This window comes from Kogia breviceps, chromosome 15 (genome assembly GCF_026419965.1).
Source record: "Kogia breviceps isolate mKogBre1 chromosome 15, mKogBre1 haplotype 1, whole genome shotgun sequence".
Lineage (NCBI taxonomy): Eukaryota > Metazoa > Chordata > Mammalia > Artiodactyla > Physeteridae > Kogia > Kogia breviceps.
Window position 1 is genome coordinate 68,239,101 of NC_081324.1, and position 18,031 is coordinate 68,257,131.

At 41.5% G+C, this 18,031-nt stretch overlaps 1 protein-coding gene and 1 pseudogene across 1 annotated transcript in view; one reads left to right on the top strand and one right to left on the bottom strand.

Moving 5' to 3' along the window:
• ZNRF3 (zinc and ring finger 3) overlaps positions 1–18,031 on the bottom strand; it is a 150,109-nt gene that overhangs the window by 84,705 nt on the left and 47,373 nt on the right. The window lies entirely within an intron of this gene.
• Positions 14,727–16,007, top strand: LOC131742432 (origin recognition complex subunit 4 pseudogene; annotated as a pseudogene).

Genomic DNA, 18,031 nt, shown 5'->3' on the forward strand with positions numbered 1-18,031 from the left:
ACTGGGATCATCACGCAGGAAGGCAAGGAAAAAACTGGATCTTATTTTAGGAAAATACTTTATTCTGACATTTAACTCAAAATACCTTAATAGCCAAGGACTCTGAGCTGGTTAATACTCCTGGTTCTAAGAGCAGCACAGACCCCAACATGGGAACCTCTTTCATTTTTATTTCTTTGTAACTTGCAAAGCTCATTCTCATTACTGATATGCCTCCATTAACTCCTAATTCCAGAGAAGTTTAAAATACACACAGTCTCAAACATGTTCTTTTTTTTTTAATCGTCAAAGCTCAGCACCAGAAAAAATTAACTCAAGCCAGAGAAGATTATCTTCATAAACATTATGTTCTTAATAGAAGTAAACTGCTCTTTTCCCTTAAGCAAAATAGAACATTATGCAGCGCCTTTTGTACTCGGCTTTCAAAATGTGAATGGGAACACTTTTCCAAAGTCACGAATATACAAAAGGACCAAACAAAATCGCAAAAAAAACATGGAAATGAAAAACTTCTCTCTGCCGAAAGGAACTGTTCTTTGTTGATAAAGGGAGGTTCAAACATATTTTAAATATTTTTAAACAAAGGCCTAGCTGATGTCCCTTAATCCATCCATCCAGCTCAACTTTCTGCGCAGGCAGCTGCCACAGCGCAGCGCCTGTCCAGAAGGGAGGGCCGGAGGCATTTCCTCAGTGGCCCAAATTCCTGGGGGACACGGGACTTAGCAAAGTTAACAGCAATTTTCAACCTCCAATGCAAGTACAACAACATCTTCATAAAAGTTTTACAAGGACATCCTGGCAAGAACCAAACTACCACGAAGAGCAATGTTTTGGGGCCCTGAGCATTCCAGCAGCTCGCTTTTCTTGGCCACCTCTCCTTGCAGTGTGGTGCAAACAGGCGGTCAGCTGGGAACCCGCAGGAGGGTCCCAGGGAGAAAGCACTTGGAGAAAATAAAGCCAAATGTACCCATTCTGGCTCAACACTCCTTGCTCCGCAGGAAAGGGGAGCAAGAGGAGGCCAGGCAGATTTCAACATCTCTCATCAGTGCCAGGGAAAGGATGGGTGCAGATGCATGAAGCTGCTTGCCTCGGGGTCCAATACCATCTCTCTCCATCCTTCCAGAAGATGCCATCCTCAACCTTGCATTTCTCATCAGTGTGAGCACTAAGGGAGCATTGCTCTGAGCAGGACCCTCACACAGGGGGCGGCACAGGTCACCCTGGGAGACCATCCATGGTGTGACCTATGGAACAAAGGTCCAAGGTGAATAACAGAACCACGTGGCCACGAGGGAGAGCAGTCAGCCTTGAAACCAGGATCAGTGTCCTAGGGCTGTCCTAACAAATGCCACAGACTGGGTGGCTTCAACGCCAATGCACTGTCTCACAGTGCAGGAGTCCAGAAGTCAGAGATTAAGGTGTCTGAGGGCTGAGGGAGAATCTGTTCCCACCTCTCCCTTCGCTTCTGGGGGGGCTGCTGGCAATCTTTGGCGTTGCGTGGTTTGTAGAATCATCACCCCATCACTGCTTCCCATCTTCACATGGTTCTCCCTGTGTTCGTGTCTGTGTCCAGATTTCCCCATTTTATAAGGACACCAGCCATATTTGATCAGGACCCACCCTAATGATCTCATTTTAACTTGATTACCTCTGTAAAGAATCTATCTCCAAAAATGGTCACATTCTGAGGTTCTGGGGGTTAAAACTTCAACACATGAATTTGGGGGAAGGGACATAATTCAACCCCATAAGAAGGCCCTTGGAGAATCACTGGTAGTTGAGAAAGAAAGGGTCCTGTAAGAAATTAGCATTTTCATTCTTTAGCATCTCTTGCACAATAAGTAACTGCAGAAGCCAAAAGTCTGTATCACAATGCAGGAATAAGTTAAATGAATAATTATTTAAGTGGGCAGAAAGATGTGGGAGAGAAACACAGGCAAAGTGCCATCACAAGGGGAAACAGGAAAAATGAGGTGTAAAATGATACATTCATAAACAGTTTTGGCAGAGGCCTGTTGCCAGGAGCTATACAGTAGACTCTCCGAGTTTGGCAAGATATAAAAGAGGACAAGGCCCAAAATACATTAATGGCCCAGCTATGGCTTTAGATCAGGTCATAATTGGCTGGGAAACGGGGCTCACCTTACAATTCCGTGAACTGCTAACTTTGAGTCTCATGCCATTCAGTGAGGATTTACATGGCAAGATCAGGTCATTGCCAGCCACTGGCCTGGGCTTGAGCTCGACACCCATCTAGGGTTTTCAGAGTAAGGAGTGTCCTGAGAAACAGACATATGCAGGAAGGCCCTAAAGGGCCCCTGCTTTCTCAAACTCAAAACATGAAACAAGGAAACATCACATCTGGCAAAGGTGGGTGATGAAGAGAGGGCTTTTCTTGGAAGAAAAAAAAGAAAAGAAAATGGGAAGGCATTTTATTTTCAAAGGAGCCTCAGTGGTAACAGCTTTGTGATTCTGAATATTGCTGAAGACTAGGAAGAATGTCCAACTACAAGGTGCATAATACATGCATGCACACACACACACATACACACACACAAACACTGTCACTATCATCATTCAAATGTGTGCTAACATCTGAGATAACAGAGAGGCAAGTGCCTTCAAAACAATTTCACCCCAATTTCCATTAAATGTCATCTAGCCCATGGGTTCTCAAAGTCCACTCTATAAGCTCCTGGTGGGGGCGGCAGTGGGGGTGGTCCTTAAACCTTTTAAGAGAATCTGCGAGGGCAATACCATATTTGTAATAATACTAAGACAACAACTGCCTTTTACATTGTGCTGACATTTCCACTGATTGTGTAAATATAACAGTGGGATAATACTGTCGAGTGAATCAAGGCAATGGCGCCAGATTGCACTCCTGACTACTGTATACTTGCAATCAGAAAAAGGAGTTTCCTTAAGAATGCTGATGAAGCAAAAGCTGATGAAGAACACTGATGAATAAAAACTATTTTTATTTTATTATTTTTTATTTTATTAGCTCCCAACTCCTGAGTACACACTTTTTAATATTCTGTGTGACAAAGGAAGTATGCATAGAGCACTTCTGCTGCATACCAAAGCACATGGTTACTTCATGATAAAGTACTTGTGCAATTGTGAGCTACAAACTGAACTAGCCACTTTTTTATGGGACACCATTTTTACTTAAAAGAATAACTGACAAAGTATGTTTATACAGATAAGTATAGGTCAGACATTTTCTCACAAACGAAGTGAGGCTGCCACTTCAAGGAAAACAATTGACAATATTTGTTGCCAACAATAAAATTTGAGCTTCCAAGCAAAATTAGAATTTGAGGAAATTTTTATCTACCACCATGTACTTGACAGAATCCCAATACTACTTAAAGATTTTCCTATTGAGGATGATGAGGATATTAACAAAAGTTTTTAATACTATATAATAAATGTGTCAGCATTTGAAAGAGCCGTATGACTCATTGAATCAGTATTTTCTAAATAACCAATGCACGATAATACAAAATCATTCATTAGTAACAGACCCATTCAAAGTGCAAGCAAGACCAATGGATTTCAACGTAAAAGAGTATGAAGAGTTCATCTATATGGCTTCAGGTTCCACATTACAATTAACCTTCAAGAAACTACCGCTTGCTGAGTTTTGATATAGTATCAAAGATATCCACAATTATCTTAAGAAACGAATAAAATACTTCTTCCTTTTCCAACTACACATCTGTGTAAGGCCAGATTTTCTTCATATACTTCAACCAAAGCATATCAAAACAAACTGGGTACAGAAGTAGATGTGAGAATCCAACTATCTTCTATTAAGCCAGATATTAAAGAGATAAAAATATTAAAAAGACCACTCTTCACTATACTTTCCAAAGCATAATACTGTTTCATAAAAAATGTTAGTTATGTTAACATGTAATGGGTTTATTATCATTTTAAAGCATATTTTTAAATTAAATATTTTTAAAGTTTTTGTTTTAATTTCTCACCTGGCAAATATCAGTAGATACAACCCACATAAAGAAAATCTCTTGGGGCTTCCCTGGTGGCGCAGTGGTTGAGAGTCCGCCTGCCGATGCAGGGGACGCAGGTTTGTGCCCCGGTCCGGGAAGATCCCACATGCCGCGGAGCGGCTGGGCCCGTGAGCCATGGCCGCTGAGCCTGCGTGTCTGGAGCCTGTGCTCCACAACGGGAGAGGCCACAACAGTGAGAGGCCTGCATACCATGCACACACAAAAAAGACTGGGATATCAAGAAAATCTCTTTGTGCACCTTAATACTTCATGAGGGACTTCCCTTGTGGTCCAGTGGGTAAGACTCTGCGCTCCCAATGCAGGGGGCCCAGGTTCATTCCTGGCTGGGGAACTAGATCCCACATGCATGCCACAACTAAGAGTCTGCATGCCACAACCAGTAAGTCCACATGCCACATCTAAGGAGCATGCGTGTTGCAACTAAGACCCAGTGCAGCCTAAATAAATATTTTTTTAAAAAAACTTTATGAGCGTTAAGAACTCATACAATAATAATAATAAAAAAAAAGAATTACCCAATTTAAGTGGACAAAGGATCTGAGTAGACATTTTTCCAAATAAGATATACAAATGACCAATAAGCATACGGAAAGATGCTTAACATCATTAGCCCCAGAGAAATGTAATCAGAACACGAGGTACTACTTCACATCTACTAGGATGACTAAAATCAAAAAAACAGACAACAAGTGTTGATGAGGACAGAGAGAAATTGGAACCCTCATGCACTGCTGATAAGAATGTAAAATGGTACAATCACTTGGAAAATAGTCTAGTAGTTCCTGAAAATATGAAACACGGAGTTAACGTATGACCTAGCAATTCTACTGGTACGTTTACACCCAACAGAAATGAAAACATGTCCACACAAGGATGTGAACATGAATGTTCACAGCAGCACTGTTTATAATAACCAAAGAGTGGAAACAACCCAAATGATCATCAACTGATGAATGGATAAACAAAATGTGGTGTCCATACAATGTAACGTTATTCAGTAATCTATGGTTAATAACAGGATACCAGTTAAAAGAAAACTCCATCTAGACACCTGTGGACTGCCACATGCGCCTATTTAAAGGATTCAAAATAGAAGAGAGAAAAAAAAAATAGAAGAGAGTATTAAAAAACTAAACCCTCTCAGGAGAGCCAACCCTAACTTCACCAGTCCCTCCCACAAGATGAACCCAACAGAAGCTAGTTTTACCCATATCCCAGCATTCTAGACTTGCCTCTCAATGCCTTCCCAAGAAATGACTGCTATATTTCTCTTCCTCCCAGGTTTATGAGCCTCCCAAGTAATTGGTGACAGTGAGGGATGAAGAAGCATAAGGGTTGTAGCATAGCTGAGTAACTCAACCAACCTCATAGTCAAGTTCACCTTAACAGACAGTGCAGAACTTCCTACCATCAGCCACCATTGGCTATTGTCAAACACAAATGAAACCCAAACTCCGGTCCCCCAAACGCTCTCCCACCACCCTGATGCCCCTAGATAACCTGCTCATAGAACCATCACCTGCGAATACTTCTCATTCTTCCCCCAAATCACAAATATTTCCAAATAAAGGTAAGGTCCATAACTAGTGATTTCAACCACTAACAAACAGAAGGGCTTCCAAAGCCCACTGCCATGCATCCACCTTTAACAAATGGACAGTCCAGCTGGACTTTGCCAAAAACAACCAATCCAAACACCAATGCCCATAAACTATAAGTCACTTTGAAGTCAGGCATCATATCATGATTACAAAAGATGATATATTATTTTATTGAATTCCTGCTAAGGGATAAAACTTCCTTTCGGATAAAACCGCAACTTCTTAAAGCTGCAAAGCCATTTTTCTCACACAAAGAATGATGGTGGCATCAATTTTAAAAAAAACAAAAACAAAAGAACACAAGCACATTCTAATGACAAAAAACAAAGAACAGATGCATTATCTTGGTTCACCTATTTAAAAAATACTTAGCTTTAAAAGAAAATATTATCAATGTACTTTGTGGGTTAATCAGTAGGGAATCAATTTTTTAAATTCCTCAGCTTATAAAAGTAATTATCTGATCATTGAAGAACTCGGAATATGAAGAAAATTAACACACCCCAAAATCTCATTACCAGAGAAAAAATTGAGAGGTAGTATTTCATTATAGTCTTTTTCTATGTATGCCATACAATTTTTCTTATTTTTTAATTAAAAGAAAGTAGGATCATATGATATACTACACTTTTTTCGCTGCACCTCACAGCATGAGGGATCTTAGTTCCACAACCAGGGATCAAACCCATACCCCCTGCAGTGGAAGCACAGAGCCCTAACTACTGGACTGCCAGGGAATTCCCTATACTACATTATTATATTCTGCTTTTTTTTCCATTTATGAGCATTTTCCTTTGACATTAAATACTCTCAAACAATTTTAATGTCTGCAAAGCACTCTACTATATGAACAAAGGTACTATCACTTTGCCAGCCAGATATTCTCATTGTTGGCAATTTTTACATAAATAACATATTAGTGAACATCCTCACACAAAAATCTTGATATGCACCTCTGATTTTGTTTTTTTGTTTTTTAGGATAAATTCCTAGAAGAAAAACTGTGGAGTCAAGGAGTATGAATATTTTTAAGGCTCTTGATACATACGCTGCTACAAACAACTCTCCTACCAGCAGTGCATAAAAATGTCTATTTTCTTGTACCTTTTTACTAAAATGGGCACTACTGTTATTTTAGCCATTGTCACTGGATAGGTTTAAAAAAAAGGCTAGTTTTTGTTTTAATCCAGGGTTCCTCTGGAATCCTTGCTGTTCCACAATGTCCTCATTCTGTCCAAGGCAAGTTCACAGAGCTGAACAGAAATCCACACACTAGCTGTGCACAGCATATCAGGGGCTGTCCAAGCAAGACAGGGGCCACATGTGAGGGGATTCTGCTGCTGTAAAGAAAGAGAAAACTTGGGGCTTCCGTGCTGGTGCAGTGGTTGAGAGCCGGCTTGCCGATGCAGGGGACACGGGTTCGTGCCCCGGTCCGGGAAGATCCCACATGCTGCGGAGCAGCTAGGCCCGTGAGCCATGGCCGCTGAGCCTGTGCTCCACAACGGGAGAGGCCACAACAGTGAGAGGCCCGCGTACCACAAAAAAAAAAAAGAAAGAGAAAACTTGATGCTTTGGGGGAAAACACGAGTGTTCAAGTGTGTGGAGATTTAGGTACTTCGGCAATTCCCAGCACTCAGATTATATGGGGAAGCAAGTTTAGTGCCAACACCTGGGGGGAGTGGGGGGCCAAAAAGTGCCCTCCCCTCCTAATGAGTGTTAATCACATTATAATAAAAATGAAAAGTAAACCAAATAGCTTCAGTAAGGAATCACTGCAGCAACTATTTCCACATTATCTCACAACTAGGGCTATCCTACACACTCAAAACTGTGTTTGATTCAGCACAAATATCCCCTCCACAACCCCACCCCCACAAAACCTCATATTCTGGAAAGAGAAAGCACAGGCTGAGGGACGCTGGGAACCCTAAAAGAAATGTGCTAACAGCAGGCTCCTACTCCCAGCCTGGTAAATCTCTCATCTATAATCCAACACAAGAGACAACAGGCAAACAGCAAGAGGTCATCTTCAAAGAGCCGGTTGCTACGGGAAGCAAGTGTAGAGGCAGCAAGCATGTCCCCATCAAAGTCCGGCAGCTGCAGAAGAACCACAAAGGTACAGCTCCCCTCGAGCAGAGCACGGATGCGGGAGGGGCGTCTCCGGGGGAGGGGACACAGGAGGAGGAGGAAGAAGGGGAGAGAAAAACATCAGACCAGAAGCAACTGCCCAGTGGAACATAAAACCTGGCAGTTTTGTACTGCTCAACAAGGGGGAAAGTAGGGAAAGAAGAAACACAGAAAATAGCATTTCCTGAACTTGCCTTTTTAAGCGCTAGTCAAAACTGTCAGCGTACCTGAGAGACGGCCAGATAAAACCCACGGCTACGGAAAGAGAAACACAGCCATTAGTGATAAAACGGCAAGTATCAGCTTTAAGCACCATCTCAGTACAAATGTGATCATCTTCCGGCAGAAAAATCTCTAAATCCTTGGTCCAAATGCCCCCTTCCCAATACAGCAACAGCAGCCACAAAGAAGAGTAGACCTACCACTTGTCCACAGAATCTAAATAGGGGAATCTCAGGGCGGCCTTTAATTTGGGTAGAAGCTGCCCTCATTTTTCCAGGTAAAAAGCACAAGAGTCGACCAGCTTCACAGCCCCTAAGTGGACATCTCAAATAGTCCCTTTTGCATTTGAGCTCTCCAACCCCAGATGTAGCACTGGTGCACAGAAATCACACAGGACTCCGGGGGAAGAGACCGCTAAAGAATCAAGTCCCGGGCTTCCCTGGTGGCGCAGTGGTTAAGAGTCCACCTGCCGATGCAGGGGACACGGGTTCGTGCCCCGGTCCGGGAAGATCCCACATGCCACGGAGCGGCTAGGCCCGTGAGCCATGGCCGCTGAGCCTGCGCGTCCGGAGCCTGTGCTCTGCAACGGGAGAGGCCACAACAGTGAGAGGCCCGCGTACTGCAAAAAAAAAAAAAAAAAAAAAAAAAAAAAGAATCAAGTCCCATTCCTTCACTCCGAATGAAGACAGACCTTGGGACATTCCCCCAGCTCATCTGGAAGCCAGATCTCCCAACTCCCAAGCTTAAGTTCTTGGTTGTCATGGGCTACAACCATAAAGGTCTAGGGACAAGGAGAGGGGCTAAAGCTTCGTCTTCGTTTCTGGCTGCTACTAAATGGCTTGATGTGCTATATGAAAGTTCTGAAACAAATTGCTCCCAAAGAACAGTCTGTTGGTTTTGGTGGGTTTTCACAGAAGTCAGGCCCACAGGCAGGTGTACACATCTGTATGTCCTCACCCTGCTCTCTGTGTCTGTATCACATGGCTCTACTGAGAAAGTGCTCAGACTCTCAAAGAAGGTATCATTTTGCTCAAAATGATTTCCTGAAACAGGTGAGCGGTTCATGGGGCTAGATGTACACACACAAAGGGTTCAGCCCTGAAACTCAATCACAGAACCATATCTCATGTGAAAGGGCAAAGCTAAAATGGCACGGGTGATTTCTTCCAGGGTAAACACTCAGAAGTCACAGACTTGTGCAATCTGTTTTTATGAATGGCTCTGTCTTCACCACATTTTGTGGATATAAAATGTGCTGTGTTAAAAACAAAAATCAAACAAATTTAAATGGCTCTTTCAATAGGCCAAGACTTTATCTATATTTGTCCTCTGCCAAGTGGAAAAGAGTAAACATGAAATTAAAAAAATAAAAATGAAATAAACTCTGAATTCAAATCAACAAAAATAAATCTGCAGTACTCCACACACCTTTTATTGCCACCCAGCTAGTAAACAAGTGAGTGCTCCTAATCAGCATGCCAGGGTCTCATCACTTTCTTCCTCAGCTGCCAATGCTGCCACCAACACAGGACTTCTCAGAACCCTACTTCTATTCTTGTGGGGTTTTTGTTTTGTTTTGTTTTGTAGTGTCAAGAAAAGAGAGAAGTACAGTACTCTGTAATGGCCTATATAGGAAAAGAATCTAAAAAAGAGTAGATATATGTATATGTATAACTGATTCACTTTGCTATACAGCAGAAACTAACACAACATTGTAAATCAACTATACTCCAATAAATATTTTTTAAAAAGAAAAGAGAAGTATGAGAAGAGATGTAGGCACTTATTTATATGAAGAAAGACTTCTCGAGTACCTTCCACTGTCACTGAACATGTTAGAGAACTGAAGACAGAAAACGAGGAGGGAAAAAAAAAAAAAGGAATTCATGAGGGTGATTCAAGTGCCTGAAAAGGAACAACTGTCCATAAAATGAACAACCTCAGTTAAATACATTTTTGTTATACTGGGTCATTTTCATAAATATTTTTGGCTGAAACCGTTAGAAGCTTCTGGCTGCAATGGTAAATGATAAAGGGGAGTTGGTCTCTGATGGTTGGTCTCCCTTACAGTTCACAACTAGAGATTAAGTTTAAGAGACCCAACCCAACCCCCTAACCCAAAGAATCAAACTTACTCCTGCCCTCTCAGCCTTCCAAAGTCCCCGAGGAAGACCTCTGTGGCCCCAGGTCAGGTGCCAGCAGCCTCTGAAGGGGAGGGAAAGGGCCTCTGAATGACCAGATTAAGTCTGAATGGAGGAAGAACCTGTGATTAAGTTTTCTGAATAGTTGGCTCTCTTAGGGGGAGCAAACTCCTTCAAAAAAAACACAAAAAAACAAAAAACGGCAGAAACCTCGTCTGGCTCTCTGTTACTATCCTTCAGAAATGGGAGTCCTGCTCTTTGGATCTAGGAAAGTGGATTTTCACATACTCAAGTCAAGCCCACTTTCCAGCCAACGTGTGGGGTTCAGCCAATATTCAAGGGAAAGGAAAAAAAAAATAACACTGCCTTATTTCTTCTCAAGATTACTATTTAGACAGTTCAGGTTGACATGGACCATGTTTTAACTGCCAATCCCCCAGGACAAACTTAGAAACTTCTCCAAGCCATTACACAGCAAAGAAGCTACTCTTTCCTTCAAATCACTTAGTTTCATCTTCAACCAAAACTTCTTTACAATATTATTCCAGCTTTGCTGGTCCAGAATCTTTGCCAGAAGATTCTTTACCCCAAGCATAAGTAGGAAAGGAAAAAGGCAAAAGGCATTTTATCTAACCTGTGGCAGTCTGGTCGGAATTGTCCTGGCTACACAAGACACAGGCCTGCTGAAGTTTTCTTCTGCTTTTCTAAGTTGGGGGGCGGGGAATATCAACATAAATCTTTCTTCCCAGTGAAAGATCCGAGGATTAAGTTAACTCATAACACAGACTACTCACATATTAAGATACAGTTCATTAAAAATCTTGAACAAAATGTTGAGTGACCCATCCATGTTAAAAACTCAAGTTTGGGTGTAAAAGGCCAACGTTTGAAAAACCCAGGGGGGAAGAATGGTTGAGAGAGATGAAAAAACTCTTCCAAGACTATCCTTTTTAAGCTCGACCATCTTGGCAAGGAGAGCGTGCCCCTCCCCTCCTAAAGCACCTGGTTCTGCAACTGATGTTCAACGTGTTTCCATTTAACTGCAGGGGACACAAGAATGAAAGGCAGAGATCCTGCCCTTCAAAGAGACTGCAGTTACACAGAAGAGAGAAGGCAGAAAAGAATAAAATGCACGTGGGAGTGAGGGGTAAGTGCCAAGAGCGAGGCCCATCAAGAGAAGGCAAGGGGCTTCCCTGGTGGCGCAGTGGTTGAGAATCCGCCTGCTAATGCAGGGGACATGGGTTCGAGCCCTGGTTTGGGAGGATCCCACATGCCGCGGAGCAACTGGGCCCGTGAGCCACAACTGCTGAGCCTGTGCGTCTGGAGCCTGTGCTCCGCAACAAGAGAGGCCGCGATGGAGATAGGCCTGCGCACCACGATGAAGAGTGGCCCCCGCTTGCCACAATTAGAAAAAGCCCTCGCACAGAAACGAAGACCCAACACAGCAAAAATTAATTAATTAATTAATTAATAAACTCCTACCCCCAACAACAACAAAAAAGAGAAGGCAAGATGGGGGCATGAGGCGTCCCGGGAGGCCTTCAGAATTTGGTCTCGAGAGATAAAAAAGACTGTGAGATTTGGCTCCTTACTTATTTCTGTCTAGAACTTTCCAAGGATTTTTTTTTTTTTTTTAAATTTAGGCCGCACCACGTAGCATGCATGATCCTAGTTCCCCAACCAGGGATCAAACCCGTGCCCCCTGCAGTGGAAGCGCTGAGTCCCAACCACTGGACCGCCAGGGAAGTCCTCCAAGTTTCCACTCAGCAATTGATGTGGCAGAGATTACACATTTATATTTATTAAGCCCACTAAATATACAAAATACTTAATATATATTTGTGTATTTATTAAGCATAACAATAGCTAGCTCTTACTATGTATCTACTTAATCTTACAACCATAAGAAGTATTTTTTAAGATACTCATAACAAAAACTCAGAGAGGTTAAATGCCTTACCTAGGGTCACTCAGCTGAAAAGTAACACTAGACTTCGAACTCAGGTCAGATTGCCAAGTCTGATGCTGCATTTCCCTCTGCACCTCTGCAATGCAACAGTTCCAAGCACACATCCCCTCCTCCAGTGGATTTTTTTCAAGGTGTCAAAACCCCACCAGTAATTTTAAACCTCCAGTGTAATTCTTAGCCTATAATTATTTGTTTACATGCATGTCCTCCCAACTAGCCCAAGTCCCTTAACGACATCCTTCACCTTCATATTCTAGCACTGGGTGTGGCACACAGGAAAGCTGAACAAACACGCCATGGTCACACTAAACTGAGTGGCTCACGACACTCAAAACGCCAGAGAGCCTGCTTCAGCTAGAAAGTCGTCAAAGGGTTTTGCTCGCTTAACCTCCCTGACCCTGTTTCCTCATCTGTTAATAAGGACAATAATGATACCTGTTTCGTAAGGTTGTTTTGATAAGTGTGTTAGATAATGTATGCTAAAGGCTTGGCAGCGCCTGGAACATGCTAAGTACTCCACAGAGGCAGGCAAATAATGTCTAACCTCCAATGCAAGATAAAAGGGAGGTATGCCAGACCTCACCTTTCATCCACTAGATTTAAATTCTGGAAACTGATAAGATATTATTAAGTTTTAAAAGGATACCAAACAGGGCTTCCCTGGTGGCGCAGTGGTTGAGAATCCGCCTGCCGATGCAGGGGACACGGGTTCGTGCCCCGGTCCGGGAGGATCCCACATGCCGCGGAGTGGCTGGGCCCGTGAGCCAGGGCCGCTGGGCCTGCGCGTCCGGAGCCTGTGCTCCGCAAAGGGAGAGACCACAACAGTGAGAGGCCCGCGTACCACAAAAAAAAAAAAAAAAAAAAAAAAAAAAAAGGATACCAACAATGTGTGCTATCCATTGAAACACAATGGGACAGATCTAGATATACTGATAAAAAAAAAACTTTCAAGACATTAAATGAAAAAAAAAAAGGTGTGTGTCTGTGTGATTACATGGGTATACAAGTGCACAGAAAAATACTCTGAAATATATAGGTAATGAGATGGGAGGAGTAAAGAGGTCTTTTCCTTCGTTACTATGCAGTTCTGATACTTGAATCTTATCATGAAAAAAACATTAAAAGGAATATTTTCATTAAAAGCAAAAATAGTGTGGAGTTAACAGTAATGTACCACTGTTGGTTCCTTAGTTGTGACAAATTTACCACAATAATATAAGACATTAACAATAAGAGAAACTGGGTGAACGGTATATGGGAACTCTCTATCTCTGCAGCTTATCTGTAAGTCTAAAATGACTCTAAAATTTAAAGTTTGTTTTGGACTTCCCTGGCGGTCCAGTGGTTAAGATTCCGTGTTTCCACTGCAGGGGGTGCAGGTTCAATCCCTGGTGGGGGAAGTTCCACATGCTGCAAGGTACAGCCAAAAAAAAAAAAGTTTTTTTTTTTAAAAAGCAATAATATGTATAGCACAGAACCATCTTTGCTTTTAAAACTTTGTCCATATACATAAATATATATTCACTACATTTCAAATGTTAACAATGGTTCTGAGTGGTAAGATTGAAGATGGTGTTCATTTCCTCGTATCTTCTAGATCAATGGTTCTCAAAGGGTGGTTGCCAGATCAGCCATGGCAGCAATATCTGGAAACTTGTTAGAAATGCAAATTCTCAGGCCCCACCCCAGGGCCACTGAATCAGACTCTCTAGAGGTGGGGGCCAGATGATTTTGATGCACATAAAAGTTTGAGAACCCTGCTCCAGATCACAGAAACTGGTTTTATAAAAAGTGTCATTTTTATAGTTAAAACAACAGAACAATGAAACTTGAAAAGGGGGTCAGTATGTTGACAAATTAATAGCATTTTAAGCCCAGATGTAGGCCCTGACACAGCACATGCACCGGGAGGCAAGCACAGGCCAGTCCCAACTCAGACTGACCCACTCTGTCCCTTCCCTTGTCTCCCCACCATCCCAGGCCAGCTTCCATGGGAGCCCCTGGGATACCTACAGAGACAAGTCTCAGACAAACAAATCTGGCATGGGGGGAGCGTGTCTTTTTTAAAAAATTTTTTATTGTAAGAGGGAAGTTTGTTGGCAACAGCTCATCATCTTCAAATTTATGGCCTCCAGTCTCAGCTGTATATTAACAGCACCAGCCAGGGCATGACAACTAACAGTTTTTAAGAGGTAGAGATTCATCTTCCTAATTAAAAAAAAAAAAAATTCCTAAACATGAATGTAGTAGCAGCTCAAATTAACAGTGAGCCTATCAGCCCTGCCTTTGGAATGGCCCTGGTTGTCCTTTGCCATCCTACTCCGAGGCCCTGGAGTATTTATAATGCCCGACTGGCTTCCTCCCCTCCAGGTACATCCCGAGACTCTTTCCACCTCGTGCATAAGACCCTTGGAGTCTGTACTTCAGCACTGCTTTCAGAGGCCCTCAAGGGGCTGCTCAGCCAGCTGGCTCAGCTCCATGAGAGCCATGGTAAAGGGAGTATGGGTGTACCGCTGGCAGCGGCAGCAGGTGAGGCAGAGCAGAGTACGCGGAGAGAGGAGCCTGTGAAGGGATTCCCGCTGTCCCCAGAATCCTGCTCTGCCCTAGATTTCAATTTGTTGAAATGAGCAGTCGTAAATCAAAGAGTAACAACTTAATACAAGCAGAATACCTTCGCGGGTACAAAGAATTTTACATGAAAGATTTTGTCATCAGAGTCCACATAGTAACCTATTTGGAGTACAAGTACAATATAAACACTTAATTGAGCTGCTGAAAAGAACTGCTATCCATGAAGAAAGTAACTCTGCTCTCATTATTGGACCCCGAGGATCAGGAAAGACTATGTTAATAAACCATGCTTTGAAAGAACTAATAGAAGTAGAAGAGGGAGTGAAAATGTATTACAAGTTCACTTAAATGGACTGCTGCAGATCGATGATAAAATTGCCCTAAAGGCAGTTAAATCTGGAAACTGTAGTTGGAGATAAAGTTTTTGGAAGCTTTGCTGAAAACCTTTCATTTCTTCTGGAAGCTTTAAAAAAAGGTGACTGGACTAGTAGTTGCCCAGCGATCTTCATATTAGATGAATTTGATCTTTTTGCTCATCATAAAAACCAAACACTCCTCTATAATCTTTTTGACATTTCTCAGTTTGCACAGACTCCAGTAGCAGTTATTGGTCTTACACGCAGATTGGATATTTTGGAACTCTTAGAAAAAAGAGTGAAGTCACGATTTTCCCACTGGCAGATACACTTAATGAATTCATTTGGTTTTCCACAGTATCTTAAAATATTTAAAGAACAATTATCTCTATCTGCAGTATTTCCAGACAAGATTTTCACTGAGAAGTGGAATGAGAAGGTTCAGAGTCTCTCAGAAGATAGAAGTGTGCAAGAAGTGCTGCAGAAGCATTTCAATGTCAGCAAAAACCTGTGGTCATCACACATGCTATTGAGGCTTGCTTTAAATCGCGTAACACCATCACAACCATTTATGACTGCAGCAGATCTGATGGAGGCAAACCAGCTGTGTAGCGTGGACTCTAAAGCAAATATTGTACATGGTCTGTCGGTCTTGGAAATCTGTCTTATCATAGCAATGAAACATTTAAATGACATCTATGAAGAGGAGCCCTTTAATTTTCAAATGGTTTATAATGAGTTTCAGAAGTTTGTTCAAAGGAGGGCCCATTCTGTTTATAATTTTGAGAAACCTGTTGTCATGAAGGCTTTTGAACACTTACAACAAGGAGAATTAATAAGGCCTCTGGAAAGAACATCAGTAAATGCACAGAGACCCAGCTGATGAAACTACACAAATTATGAATGCTTTGCAGAAATACCCTAACTGTCCTACAGATGTTAGGCAGTGGGCAACATCCTCCCTAAAGTGGTTATAAATATAACCATGGCTTCAGTTATGGAGTTTCAGGCATACTTCTCTAAAGAACTAAAAGCTATTGTCCTTTAACAAGATATGTTACTATGTTTTCCTATATTTATAAAGATGTATTTTTGTATTTATGGGAGACTGTTACATATGCAGTATCATGGCTGTGCCTTGCCTTTGAATCACGAGCAGCTCCATGATTTATAATTCCAGTGATTTAGATTATTTTGTAAGTAGCTGTTCAAAAAAATAAGTATGACTCTTTTAGGGACTGAACCACACGCTTATTTAACACTTGTGAAGTATTTATGTCGTACATTTGAAGAGTTCATTTCAACCCAGCAGCCAGATGTTTTAACAATCCTTAAAACAGTAAAGAAACAATGGTAAGAGTTGAGGTGTAATGAGTAATCTTTTGGTCCATTGGGAAGTGCTGCAGTTTTTCTGTATTCATGGAAATTTGGGTTTCTGTCCCAGACAAAGGTCTTCTAGTTCAGGAGACTGATCAGTTTGGCTAGAAGATGGTTCACATGGAAGAAAAAGGCCAAAAGTTTGAACATTTTCTTCCAGACTTCTTAAAATATGGTACTCATACCATCTACAGAAGAATCTCTTGTAGGAGGCTTTTAAATACAGATTTTTGGGCCTCTTCTAGGGACTAGCATTTGTCTTTCTAACAGGCACTTTAGGAAATTCCTGTAAAACCACTCCCACAAATAATGGAAAGTGTATGACAGCGTTAACTAAATCTATTTGTAACAAAAAGTAGACCCCTATGAGGAATGTGGAAATGTCAAAGCATCACCTTATAAATTCAGGAATCCATGAACAAATACTGGTATATGTTTGTTTGTTTGTTTGTTTGTTTTTATCTTGGCAGTAATGGATCTTCATTGCGGGCGAGCGTGCAGGTTCAGTAGTTGCAGCGTGTGGGATCTTAGTTCCCCGACCAGGGATTGAACCCACATCCCCTGCACTGGAAGGCATATTCTTAACCACTGGACCACCAGGGAAGTCCCTGGTATATATTTAAAGTGAAATTTAATAAGCATTCATTAAGTGTTGTGACTTCATTTATTCAAGAATATTTGATTGCCTATTATTTTCATGGAAGGTTTACAAAAGAGAGAGTCCCTATCCTTGTGCAGTTTGTAATCCTTTTAACTGTCAAAGACCCTATGATATTTAGTTACTGTTGCTTACAGTTTAGAAAACTAACACAGTAGTGGCCCTGTCCAGAGGATTGACAGACCCTGGAATTCAACTCGTTTCGTTGACACTAAAGCTCAGTAATGTGTTCCTTACCATGTATTTTTTAAAATGTACTCTAAGAAATTATTTACTTGGTTTTTAAGAAGTATTGCGTTTAGAATGGAATATGAGATTTCTGTGCATAAAAATAGCTCTTCAGTAGTTGCAACCTATTCTTTGCATACTTAGGCATTCTAAGTTTTCAGATCACTGTTAATTACTTTTCAGCAGTGTCTCATGAAAGCTAAGGCTTGCATCCTGGTTCTATGCAATAGTCTACAGATTTTTAGGGGACAGTTTGCCAAAATACTTACCATGGTAGATTCACTATTACTAGAAGCAAGGATTTTGCACTCGAGCTAAAATTGTCCCTTTAAAAATTTTTCTGAACTGTTTTAGGGAAGTACCCTCTGCTTTAAAGGCACTGACCACAAAAGTACCTAAAGAACTGGCTTGAAGATTGCAAATTTTAGCAGCTTAAGATTCCACTAGAAGGTTAAGAGCACTCATCTGCCTCCCTGGCTCCATAAGAGCTACAGAAAATCCATCAACATCAGTGAAAGGGCTATAAAACAAACTAGAAAAAATAGGTTAGCAAAAGTCATACAAATGAAGCACGTGCCTACATTTCAAAGGCATTTTTTCAGAGAAGGAATGTTGATATTCCCCTTTCCATATTCCCTAATACAGAGAAGCTAAAATATACATTAAATTTTTAAAACTAACTTCATCTCTTAAATTGTTTAAACCATCATCAATAAAATAAAAACCAAATCTGAAAAA